This window comes from Vicugna pacos, chromosome 20, assembly GCF_048564905.1.
Source record: "Vicugna pacos chromosome 20, VicPac4, whole genome shotgun sequence".
In the NCBI taxonomy this organism is placed as follows: domain Eukaryota; kingdom Metazoa; phylum Chordata; class Mammalia; order Artiodactyla; family Camelidae; genus Vicugna; species Vicugna pacos.
This window is the reverse complement of record NC_133006.1, coordinates 36,972,106-36,984,217: the sequence shown is the minus strand read 5'-3', so window position 1 is coordinate 36,984,217 and position 12,112 is coordinate 36,972,106. Positions and strand designations below refer to the sequence as shown.

At 38.9% G+C, this 12,112-nt stretch overlaps 1 long non-coding RNA gene across 2 annotated transcripts in view; it reads right to left on the bottom strand.

The window, feature by feature from the left end:
- The window catches only part of LOC116284453 (uncharacterized), a 154,634-nt gene that overhangs the window by 73,690 nt on the left and 68,832 nt on the right, over window positions 1-12,112 (bottom strand). For both annotated transcript variants that reach the window (XR_012062402.1, XR_012062403.1), the window contains 2 exons: window positions 6,313-6,393; window positions 6,051-6,189 (listed from right to left, as the gene is read on the bottom strand). This is a non-coding gene — a long non-coding RNA (uncharacterized lncRNA). The remainder of the gene's footprint in view (window positions 1-6,050; window positions 6,190-6,312; window positions 6,394-12,112) is intronic.

Sequence of the window (12,112 nt, the reverse complement as noted above, 5' to 3'; positions counted from 1 at the left end):
AAGTGCTAAGCATGCAACGGAGCCAGTCCTGCAAGGATCTGGGGGAAGAGCACTCTGGGCAGAGGGAACAGCAGGGTGGTGGCCTTGAGGGAGGAGTGAGCAGTGAGGCAAGAGGATCAATCAAGTCAGTGCAACTGGAGGCTAGTGAGAAGAGGGAAAGGGTCTGAGATGGGGTCAGGAAGATAAATGGGGGAAGGAAAGCTAAGTAGTGTAAGAGCTTTGAAAGCTGTGATCAAGAATTTGCATTTCATTTTAACATGGGAATGAAATAATCCAATTTTTTAAAGATAACTTTTGCTACTGGGTGGAGATTGTATTGTTGGTATGTTTTCAAGGTTGAGTAGAGCGTGGATTCCTTGGACATGCTCAGAACTGTACTTCAGAAAGATGAATCTGTCAGCGACATATAATATAGCTCAGAGAAGAGAGAGATGCTCTTCAGAAATGTGCACAGTTAAGGAGAGCATGAACTGAGGACATCAGACATTCAAATGAGGCTACAGGAGGTGAGATGAGAGATTCACATAGTACTCGACACTCTTAAGCTAGGACTTTCTCGTTGACTACCTCATTTAATCGTCTCTACAGCCCCACAATGCTGGTTACAAAAGTCAGCTTCTGAGGTTTTAACCCAGGCCTGTTGAAAGAGAGATCCAGGGACATCTGGTTGTCAGTTCCTAAGTGTTTCAGGTGATTTTAAATTCAGGGGAGGTTGAATTACGGTGCCCCACCTCCTTCTGTCAAAAGGAATGAAGATGCTTACCGGTTTTTAAGTACAGTAGCTCTCCCTAAACCTTCGAGTCTTTCTTTAAACTCTGCTGAGTAACTTACAACCTAAGTAGTGAGATTTCAGGAATGCCGGGATGAACGCACCTGGAAAGTACCAGCGAGCAGGACGAAGGAGTCTGCTCCTGAAGGGCTTCTGCTGCTTGCTGGGGTGGATGTGAAATGCCGCTGGGGTTGTAAGGTAAAGGCGAACGCTGCTGCAGTGCCTTCAGCTGCAATCCTCATTTGTATTTCAATGTAAATGAGTTTCAGATCCCTCTTGAGAGGAAATTTTGGCTGGGAAACTATGGACGGTTCTGGGCCCAGAGTTGGGGGCAAAAGACTTGGGGAGTAGAATGGGGAAGGGGAGGGAGGTGGCACAAGGGCACTGAACTTCACTTCCTCCCCATGTGTGCTCGGAGCCAGGAAGCAACCACCCACCCCCTTCCTGAGCACAGGGCTCCTAAAATGCTCAATAAAGAAGAAGAAACAAAAACTGGTTTTATAAGTTTGCATTATCTGTGCTTGATTAGATTCTCATGTGAACTGTGCACCTGGATGGTTACCTTAAAATATGCATCTCTTGCAGGGAGGGTAGAGCTCAGTGGTAGACTGCATGCCTAGCATGCATGAGGTCCTGGGTTCAATCCCCAGTACCTCCACTAAAAATAATAAACAAACAAACAAACAAACTTATTTCCCTCCTCCCCCAAATATGCATTTCTTTAAAAGGGAAACTCTGATCTGCATTTTGACCACTTTCCCTTCGTGTTGCTGTTGGGCTGGGTTCAGCCATCTCCAAACTGGAAAAGGTTTCATGGACACAGGGGAGTGATAAGGTAGAGTAGGGAGTATTGTGCACTTGACATTCGATTTCACAGAAACCGGGGGATGACGGAAGTGGAAGGAAGGAAAGTCATCACTCACTGAGCGCTAGCCATGTGCCCAGGTCTGCTTGGACACATCTCTCGAAGGTTCTCTCAGAGGCTCCTAATTTTCCTCTGGTTCTCCTCAGAATCTCCAGTATCAGAGATCAGCCCAAATGGTGAACACACCTCCTGCGAGGTCGTTTATCTGAGTATTAGTAATAACTAATGTTTATCGAGCATGTGACACACGCCAGGGGCTCTACAGGAATTCCGTGATTCAGTACTCTCGGCACCTTAAGTGATGGTTCTCATTCATATACTCATTTCCAGATAAAATAACTGAACCCTAGAGATTGTAAGTGACTTGTCCAGAATCAACAGTGCCGTGATTCAAACTCAGGCCACCAGATTCTTGAGATCACCTGTTTAGCCATTATGGGGTATCACCTTTTAATGAGACAGGAAAGGCACAAAATTGCACCTACTCTGGGTATAATTTCCCCCTAAGTTTATGTCTGAGGTCTTCAGGTTCCTTAATTTTTGCCTCCATTTTCTCCTTAAAGGCATCTTCTCTTCACCTAAGTTACCTATAAGCTGTCCTATATTGTAAACCCCACGACCACCACTATCTCTTTCCTGAAAAAAATTATACAGTATAACTTACTCTTTCATACTAATGCTATCTATACCTTTCAGGCATAAATGCATTTTGGGACTTTTTATCTCTAACTACTAAAGAGAGTAGTTTTTTTTTTTTCCTTCTGAGAATTTTCAGCTATCAACTCCGTGATAAAGGATCCATTTGTTTCCTGACTATGGCTTTGGGCTGTCTTGGGCTGGAGACAGGCTGGAATGGCCATGTGTAAGAACTTTCGCTCAAGGGTTTCCTGCTTCTTTGGAGAGGGCGAGCTCCAGAACCAACTACCAGAAGTGTTCGCTGGGCGATGTGAGATGTAGGAACAAGTGTCCTGGCCTCAGTATCTTCTTGGACCTGTGATTCTGAGGCATTGAGCCTACTGTACCAGAGCATTCAATCATTCAGTCATCCAGTAAGCATGGCTGCTTTGATTGGCACTGGGGATGATCTGATAACCGAGAAAGACATTGATCCTATTGCCACAGAGCTCACAACACAGAGTAGGAGACAAACATTAAATAAGAAACTTCAGTGAGAAATGGGCATTGGCCTTTTTCCTTCCTTACTCCATTGACATTGTAATTTTTCTCCCATCCTTTTGCCCCAGGGCTCCCAGATGCCATGTATCTAGAACCTTCCTTCCTCCCTTGTGCTAATATCCCATCTTGGACCTTATCTCACTTCTACCTGCGATTGTTATGTTTGGTCCTGGTCACTGCCAGCAAGAAAACCTGTGGCTTACAGCCCATTTTTCTCTGCCATCAGTGTTTTGGTCATTCCAAACACACAGGATTAGGAACAGTGACAAGAAAGGGAAGAGCTGATGATCAACTTCAGAGTATCCATCAATTAATTAATTCATTTATTCAGCAAGCATGACATAGCTGGTATCTGCCAGGAATTGAGGTATAGAAAGGAAAAACACAGTTTCTGCAGAGTAAAAAGACTAAATTTTCAAAAGCAAGAACCCCATCTCTCTTCTTCATGATTCTATCCCAAATATTTATCTCCTTAGCATAAGGCAGGAACTCAATTAATATTTGTGAAATAAAAGAATGAATTTATATTTTGACTGAAAAGACAGATATATAAAGAATCTTGATAAAGTGGGATGACCATTCATTCAATAAATATTGATTGAGTATGTCCTAAGTGCTACGCGTACTATGTCAAACAAGACAGATGCAGTCTTACCCTTATGAACTTTACGGTTAAAATTTTGCACAAATAAGTATCAGAGTTGTGATACATAATGTGAAGAATTGTAGGGTCTAGAGAGTATAAAACATGCTACCTGGCATAAAACATAAAAACATGATACCAAAACATAAAACATGATACCTGGATCATAAGAAAGCCCTGTAGCTCAGTAAAGCTCAAATTACTTTTGAAAAACTGTAAGTCTGATATGGCTGAAACATTTTGAGTAGGGGTATGGGGAGAGTGGAAAGAAACAAGGTTAGAAAGAAAGCAGAGATTGGATCTCCAGGGTGTGGATGGCAAGTTAAGGAGTCAGGGCTTATCTCAAGAGCAGTGAGAAGCTTTTCTAAGATTTTAAGCAAGAGCAATGCACAGTGAGTTTTAGTTTTGAGAAAATCACCCTGCTTTGAGATATAGAATGGGATATCAAAATGGACAGTAGGAGACCAATTAGGGTGCTACTGCAGTAATCTAGGTACGAGATGACATTGACTTGAACTAGGAGGGTGACACTGGAGACAGAAAAAAAGTGGATGGATCCAAAATATATCTTGGCTGTAGAATCAACAGGCCATGATCATTGGATTGTGGGTGGGGTGGTGGTGACAGTAAGGGAGAGGGATTGTCAAACACACTTCCTATCAATCCCATAAATGTGGGTGTCATTTTCTGAGACTGAAAATACTGGAGGAGAATCATGGTTTTTGGAGGAACATTACTAGTTAGATTTCGGATACTATCACCTTGAGACACTTGTGAGCGATCCAAATGGAAATATTGAATAGTTTAACTGATAGACATTGTGTGACTGCCCGGCCCAACGTTATTCCTCTAGTAACTATGAAGTGCGCATGTGACCCAATCTGAATCAATCACAATATCTTGACTCCCAGGCTACAGTGACTGATTCATAGAAAATTTTGTGAGCCTCAATGGACCAATCAAATTCCTTCTCTCAGTCTGAGTGGAGAGAAGAGGGATTTTTTACACTCTGGTTGTAGAGCTGTGAGGGTTTATGTTCAGAGCTGTTAATGATTATGTCCCCTCGAAGGGGATTATGTGGGTTTGAAAGAATGATGATAACATGCAGAGAGAGAGGAGTCAGAGAGAAAGAGTCCTGAGAGTAACGGAGTTCTCTTGCTTCTGCCCCTGGTTTGGTTACATGAGTTAAGAGTCTCTATCTATCTGCTAATCTCTCTAGTTTTCTCTCTCTCTCTCTCTTTCTGTTTCTTTGTCTATCTGTCTCCCTTTCTGTTTTATCTGAAGCTAGTCGTGAGTGGGATTTTATCACTTATAACCATGACAGTGCTAGTGATATAAGTAAATGGTTGGATTGACAAGCTAGAACTCGTAAGGTGTCATCTTGCCTGAAGACATTTTGTTGAGACTTTATAGAATCTGAAGACAGGAAGTGGACAGGTTCACCAAGAAAGAAAGGAAAGAGAGAGAAGAGTACTGACGTCTAAGCTCTGAGGAACTCTAACACTAAAGACCCAGGAGAGGCAGATGAACTCCCAAGGAGGCTGAGAGACACGCCCCAAGTCATCAGAGGCAACCAGTAGACGGTGGTATCCCAGAGGCCAAGGGTGTTTAAAAGAGGTGGTGATCAACTATGTAGAATGTCCCAGGGAGGACAAGTATGATAAGAAGTGAAAAGCAGCCGTGGGATTGGGCAGCATAGAGGTCACTGGTGCCTTTACCAAGAATAAGCTCAGTGAAATGGAGGGGCCAGAAACCAGCTGCAGTGGACTGAGGAGGAAACGGAGGTGAGGAAGAAAAGCCTGAAACAGTTCTTTTGAGAATCATAGCTGCAAAGGGGAGGAAATGGGTAGGATGTCACTAGAGAGGAAGATCAGAGAGGGATATTGTTTACCTTTATTTTTCTCTTTAAAGATGAGAGGCACTAAAACAAAATTATATTTAAAGATCTATTAAAGCACAGAGGAGAAAGCAGGTAACTGCTTGGGTTAGTAGGAAAAGGTTTCCCCAAGGAGATAATGTTGAGCTGGGTCTTAAAGAGGAAGTAAAACTTTTCCAAAGGAAGAAGGTACTGCATGCAAAAGGAGACTGTAAACCAACACACATGGTGTGTTTAAAGAGAGGTCAATAACTTAGCTTATGGAAAATTTTAGTCCTGAATTCTGCTCAGAAGAAAGGGAAACCCATTGAAGATCTTTCTCTACCTTTTATCTTTGCTCTCAATTTCGTCTTTAAAATAATGTTAGGCCAGGTTATCTTTAAAATTTGTTCCAACAGTAAAATCGACAGCTAATGATCGGTCTTGAATGTTTTGTTAGACTGATAGCAGTACGCCCCCAAATGCGTAGCCCATCACAGCGGTTTCCTGAAATTATGCTTTACATTGTGTGGTGAGAGGCTTCCAGGAGGCTGGAGGCTCAGCCTAAAGTGGTCTACGTAGAGAGAAAACAATTACGAAATGTTTCAGAAGTCTGCTGTGTTTTACCTTACAAGTTCATGTGCATCCTATTCCTTAATATATTTGACGTGACTATTGTTAAGGATGCCCAGGAAGATAGGCCAGTAACATCCTTTAGACTTAAATATTTCCACATAGTTACCTGCGTAAGCTCCGAGCAAGGCTGAGCGTCCCTGGCTGGCTTCTATTTCCTAGTCTTTTTTCACTTGCCCGCTCCCTGCCAGCTTCATAGAGGCAGAGTCTGAGCGCCAGCTCTCTGCACAAGTGAAATATGACGGAACCTGGGGATAGAGAGGAAGGGAGCTTTAAGGGTAGCTTAACTGAGTTAACTGCTCTTTATAAATGTCCTGGGCCAGAGGGAATCAAGTAATTGCATTATGAGCCTTAGCATCTTAGCTACTCACATATCATATTATTCACATCCACTTGGGTGTATGAATTTTCTTTACAGAAGAATATGAGATATAAAAGCCGCATAAAATTGCCTGAAAGAAAAAAAAAACACACATTAATTGGATTCTTGGCAAATGACTGAAAAAATGTCCCAGAACTGATGAAGCAAGTTATTTTTAGACAACTTTGCCCTAAAATATGTTGGTGCCTCTGTGAATGAGTTCATAACACATGCTAAAAACTCCTTGGCTTGATCCTGCAAGAAAAAAAAAATCTCCATTTTTCCTTTTTATTACACAATAAAATAAAATGAGCCGTCTCCCAGTGCCGTCTCTTGGAAGCATTTCTCAACTGAAATTTCCTTTTTTCTGCTTCCATCTTCATGTTTGTCTTCATATGAGCCCTCCTCTTTTTTTTTTATATGCCCTACTTTTGTAACCTAAAGACATTGATAGAAATGTAAGTTCTTTCCACCATTCATTTAGTATTTTCATTGTCCCTGTTTTTAACCCATGAGCTCACCCTTATGATTCATCAGATTTCTAACGAAAAAGCTGAGGACTAACGCTTTATATGGCATTGCAAGGCAAGGATTAAGCCACTGGTAGTTACAGAGATCTGACGCTGTGATAAGAGATGGGCCAGTGATTAGAAGACCTCACCTACTTGGTCTTAAAATGGAATTAGTCCAGATGGTGCCAATGGGAATTAAGGGACTGCATGGTCCCAGAGCAAACACAATGCCTGTCTTTTGGATGCTCTTAATCTCAGAGGAAAGAGGGAAACAGGGCTTTCTGAGGCCTGGCCACACATTCCCCAGTGATTATAGGACCAAATACTCATGATTCAAAGTGACTGGTTATCAGATACTAGAAACATCTTCTAAATCATTAAAGGATTTAAAGGTCTGCTTGATGGTCCCATGGTATTGAAATTAATGAGTTTTAAAGTCATTCATTATTTCTGAGGTTGCATCTACAGAGGTTTTCAACAATCTTGGCCATATATGTCATTGGAAGGGAAGACAAATTTACTTCTAGAAAGCAAGACATGGATACAGATATGTTTCCTTAGTGTCTGTTTACTTTTTTTACAGAACCTCTACTGTGTATGTCCTAGACAAATATCAGCAACTCTATGCAAACAGGCATACTTACAGTGCTTCCTTCTTTGTGTTTGTAGCAGCCTAGAAGTGGACATCAGAGTTAAAGTAGATCCTTAGCATATGTACTGCTTTTAGGGGCTAGGAAAATCCAGAGCCTTCTGGACTCACATGTTCTTGCCCCTTAAATTATTCCCTATACTTTCTGATGACTGAAGTTATCAATTTCTAGTTTTTGAGTGTAAGCTCAAAACTCTACTAAAATGCACATAGTCTAATTGAAACATTTTTATATCATTATTCATTTCAACTTTAATGTGAATGAAGATTCTGAGAGGCTGTGACTTAGAGTGGAGAGGAAAGCTGGGTTACTGAGTGATATTGGGTGGTAATGAGGAAAGATTTGCTGAGGGTGGAAAGGAATAAATCCTGACTTTGCTTAATTCAACAGTTGTGCATGGGCTGGCCTTGTTCTCAGTCGTGAAACAAGCACAATTCCTTCAAAAGGAGGAGATGCCAAACTTTTCTGTAACTAGGAATGGGGTACACATTGCCCTGGAACCCAAGGCCAGCTCTCATCTCTGGAGGACCGCTCTGCAGGCATCTCCAATCTCTGTCAATGTGGGCAAATCACAGTGACTTCTTTTCAGAGCTCTGAAGCATTTGTGTCTCTCACGCAATTTTCATGGCTCACTTTCTTGCTGCCGGTTACAGACTGGACTTTCGACATGGAGCGATGCTTCCTGTCAAGTTGTAGAGTTTGCACACAGAGTTTTCTTTTCTTGTGATGTCTCTGTGTTGCTATCAGGGTAATTCTGGCTTTAGTACAGTGAGCTGGAAAGTGTCCCCTTATCATTTATTTGGGGGGAAGGTTTATGAAGGATAGGTACTCTTCTTTAAACATTTGGTAGAACATATCAGTGATGCCACCGGACCCGAGCTTTTCATTGTGGAAAGTTTTTTGATTACTACATTGCAGAGAAAAAGAAAGCAGATTAGTGGTTGTCTGATGACCACCAGGTAGTGGCTGATTGTCTAGTAACTGCTAAGCGGTGGAGGGTTTCTTTTTAGGGTGATGAAAATATTCTAAAATTAGATTGTGGTGATGGTTGCACAACTGTGTGGAAATACTGAAAACACTGAATTGTTCACTTTGAGTGAACTCCATGGTATGGGAATTATATTTTAGTAAAGCTGTTTAAGAAACAGGCATTGATTCTTCTCATCATCTCGAGTCTTTGTTTTCAGTATATTTTTAATTTCTGCTTTTTTTTCTCCTTTTTAATTTCTTTAGGTTTGCTCTTTTTTTCTAGCTTATTAAGTTGCAAGTTTATTCATTTTCAATTTTTAATTAGTTTACTTAAAGTTATATATTAAAAACATTTTAGCTACATCTAACAATCTTTAAAGTAATACATTTATTCTGTTGTAAATATTTTGTAATTGTCATACATTTCTATGTCGCTAAAATTATAGCTTCCAAATACATAAAATATATGAACATTCTGCAATGTCTACTGTGATTTGTTTTTCCCTATGACTTAGAAGCACATGTGTTTTTTAAATATGTGTTCATAGGGGAAGGGTATAGCTCAGTGATAAAGAGCATGCCTGGCATGCAAAGGTTCTGGGTTCAATCCCTAGTATCTCCATTAATTAAATAAATAATTAAATCTAATTACCCTCTCCCACCAAAACAAGAAGAAACAAACAAAAAATATGTTTGTGTTTACTACTGCTTGATGGGCTTATTGTTATTATTATGTAGTGCCCATATTTATTATTATTAATGTGTTATTCCTGAAATTCTATTTTGTCTAATATTGATAGTTACACAAAATTTCTTTGGTTATTAATTGAATGGTCCCACTTTTCCTACAACTTTCAACCTTTCTCTGTGATTGTGTTTTCGATTTTGTTTAGCATTTCTTATAAACCACAGATAGCTGGGTTAAAAAAAATCAATCTGTTAATCTCTGTCATTTAGCAGGAAAGTTTATTCTGTTTTCAGTTGTAATAACTGATATATTTGCACTTATTTCTACTACCTGATTTTTTTTACTACTTATTTTTATTGGATTTAAAAATATATATATACGTCCATGCTTTTTTTGGATAAGGTTGTTGTGTTTCGTTTTTGTTAACTGTTGCTGTTTTTTTTTTTTTTAACATTTTTTATTGATTTATAATCATTTTACAATGTTGTGTCAAATTCCAGTGTAGAGCACAATTTTTCAGTTATACATGAACATATATATATTCATTGTCACATTTTTTTTTCTCTATGAGCTACCATAAGATCTTGTATACATTTCCTTGTGCTATACAGTATAATCTTGTTTATCTGTTCTACAATTTTGAAATCCCAGTCTGTACCTTCCCATCTTCTGCCCTGTTGCTGGTATTTTTAAAATATTATCCACATGTCTTTTCTCTCTGTGGTTTGGAAGCATTTCTATTATGTTAATTTTATTATTTCTATTATTTTAATTATCATATCCAACTTTGGACTATAATATTTTTTCCAAAGTCTAAATTTATTCAAGAAACTTTGGAAGGTTACACACTCCCTGGGCATATTTAACTACTTATTAAACAACCGCTTCCTGGAGTTTTCAGAGTTTTCTCCCAAATTGCTAAAATAGCTTTTTAAATAGTTGATACTATATTAAATTAATCAACATGTTTTGTTAATAATACGTTCACCATTATTTTCTTGTATCCCATGCCCTCTCTCTAGGTCCAGTTTTTTAACCTTAGATACATCCTTTAATATTTACACTCGTGAGCATCAGCTGATGGTAAACTCTCTTGCTCTTTATAAATCTAATAGCACCTTTATTTCTCTTCCTTTTTTAAAAACGATAGTTTGTCGGGGTATAAAAGTTTAGACTGAAATAATTTCACTTAGCATTTTGAGGACATTACTCTTTTATCTCCTAGTATCTACTGTTGCTGTCAGTCTGTCAGTCCTTTGTAAGTACTCTGTCTTTTTACACTTTTTAACTTCTTTTCAATCTTTTTAAAAAGATTCCCCCCCCCCTTTGTTCTGTATGATTTGCAGTCTCATTATATTTGTTACCTTGTGGTAATTGATATTTATTTATCCCTCTGGGTCCTTAGACTTAATTTTTACTCTGAGGATGTACTTTTTCAGTTCTAGAAAAACATTAGCAAATACCTCTTCAAATATTGCTTTTTTACCTTTCTGGAAAATTCTGTTAAATAAATACATTAGGTATTTCCATTTATCCTCTAAAATCTTTAACTTTCTGTCATGTTTTTCTTTCTCTGTCTTTTTGTGATGCAGTCTAGTAAAATCCTCAGAGCTATCTTCCAGCTCCCTCGTTCTGTACTGTCTAGTTGCTATCAAAACTTTTTTCAACAAATATGGTTTTCATGTCTAAATTTTTTACACTGTTTCTTTTAGATATACCTATTTTATTTAATTTATTCTTGCTTTTGCTTGCCAATTCTGTTCTATTTTTAGTGGTTGTTAAATTTTTTCACTTATTATCACCCCAAGGGTCTCTGTCGGGTTATTCTTGTACTTTAATTTTTCTTGGCTAACATGTATTCTTCTTGGTGATTTATGTTGGCTCTCTGTCTTAGCATTACTTTGTTTTGGGTATCATGGTTTCTAGGCTCATTCTGAGACGGAATTAATTTTTTCTTTTTGGTTTTTTCCTTCTCTGCATATCCCTCTCTCTCTAGTCATTTTTATGATTGCCTCCATCTGGCTTCTTGGGGCTTGTCGACCAAACAAGTCTTACGTTACTGGTCTGGAGCTCACATACCTTAAGGATTATGGCCTCAAGGATTAAGGTTTATGGCAGTCTGGTCATAGAGCCAGCAGTTAGCTCCTTTCAGGTCCTGGAGATGAGGTTGTTTTTATCTTCTACCAATTCAGAGGCAATATTCCCAGGCAACGATTAGCAGAGGTTTTCTCAGCCTTTATATTACTACTCCTATTCTTACTTTTATTATTATTTTCAATAAGGGCGAGTTCCTGCCCAGTTTCCAGCTTGAGTCCTGTTGCCACTTCACACACAGTAATTTTAGTTACCGTAACCTCAGACGAGAGAAACTCCCAGGTGTCTTCGCTTGCTTCCTGCCCCAGAAGCAGAACCACATCTTTGTGCCAAAAGCCACTGATCGACTTGCTTTGGTCTGTGTACCTGGTCCATGTAGGTGCTTACTGTGTTTTGAACCTGCTTATATCCTTATTTACACTTTGCCTGTCATTGTACTTATTTGAAGTGGGAAGAGTGGGTGTACAAAGCATGTACTTACTAATACAATCTCAGTGCTGCCTTAGGCTGATTCTTGCTTAAATACAATTTGCAAATTGCTTGAAAAATACTTTGAGTCCAACTGAAATAAACACTTTCTTAATGCTTTCTTAAATTTCAGAGCAGTATTGTCCAATAAAACACAAGCCACACATATACTTTTAAATTTTCTAGCAGCTACACTAAAAACATTTTTTAAATAGGTAAAATCAACTCTCATATTTTAGTTAACCCAATATATCCAGCATATTATCATTTTAAAATAAAATCAGTATAAAATTATTAATAAGATAGTTTATTTTTTATACTAATTCTTTGAAATTTAGTGTATATTTTATACTTACAACACATCTGAATTCAGAGGAGCCATGATTCAAATGCTCAGCAGCCCCAAATGGTTAGTGGCCCCATATTGGA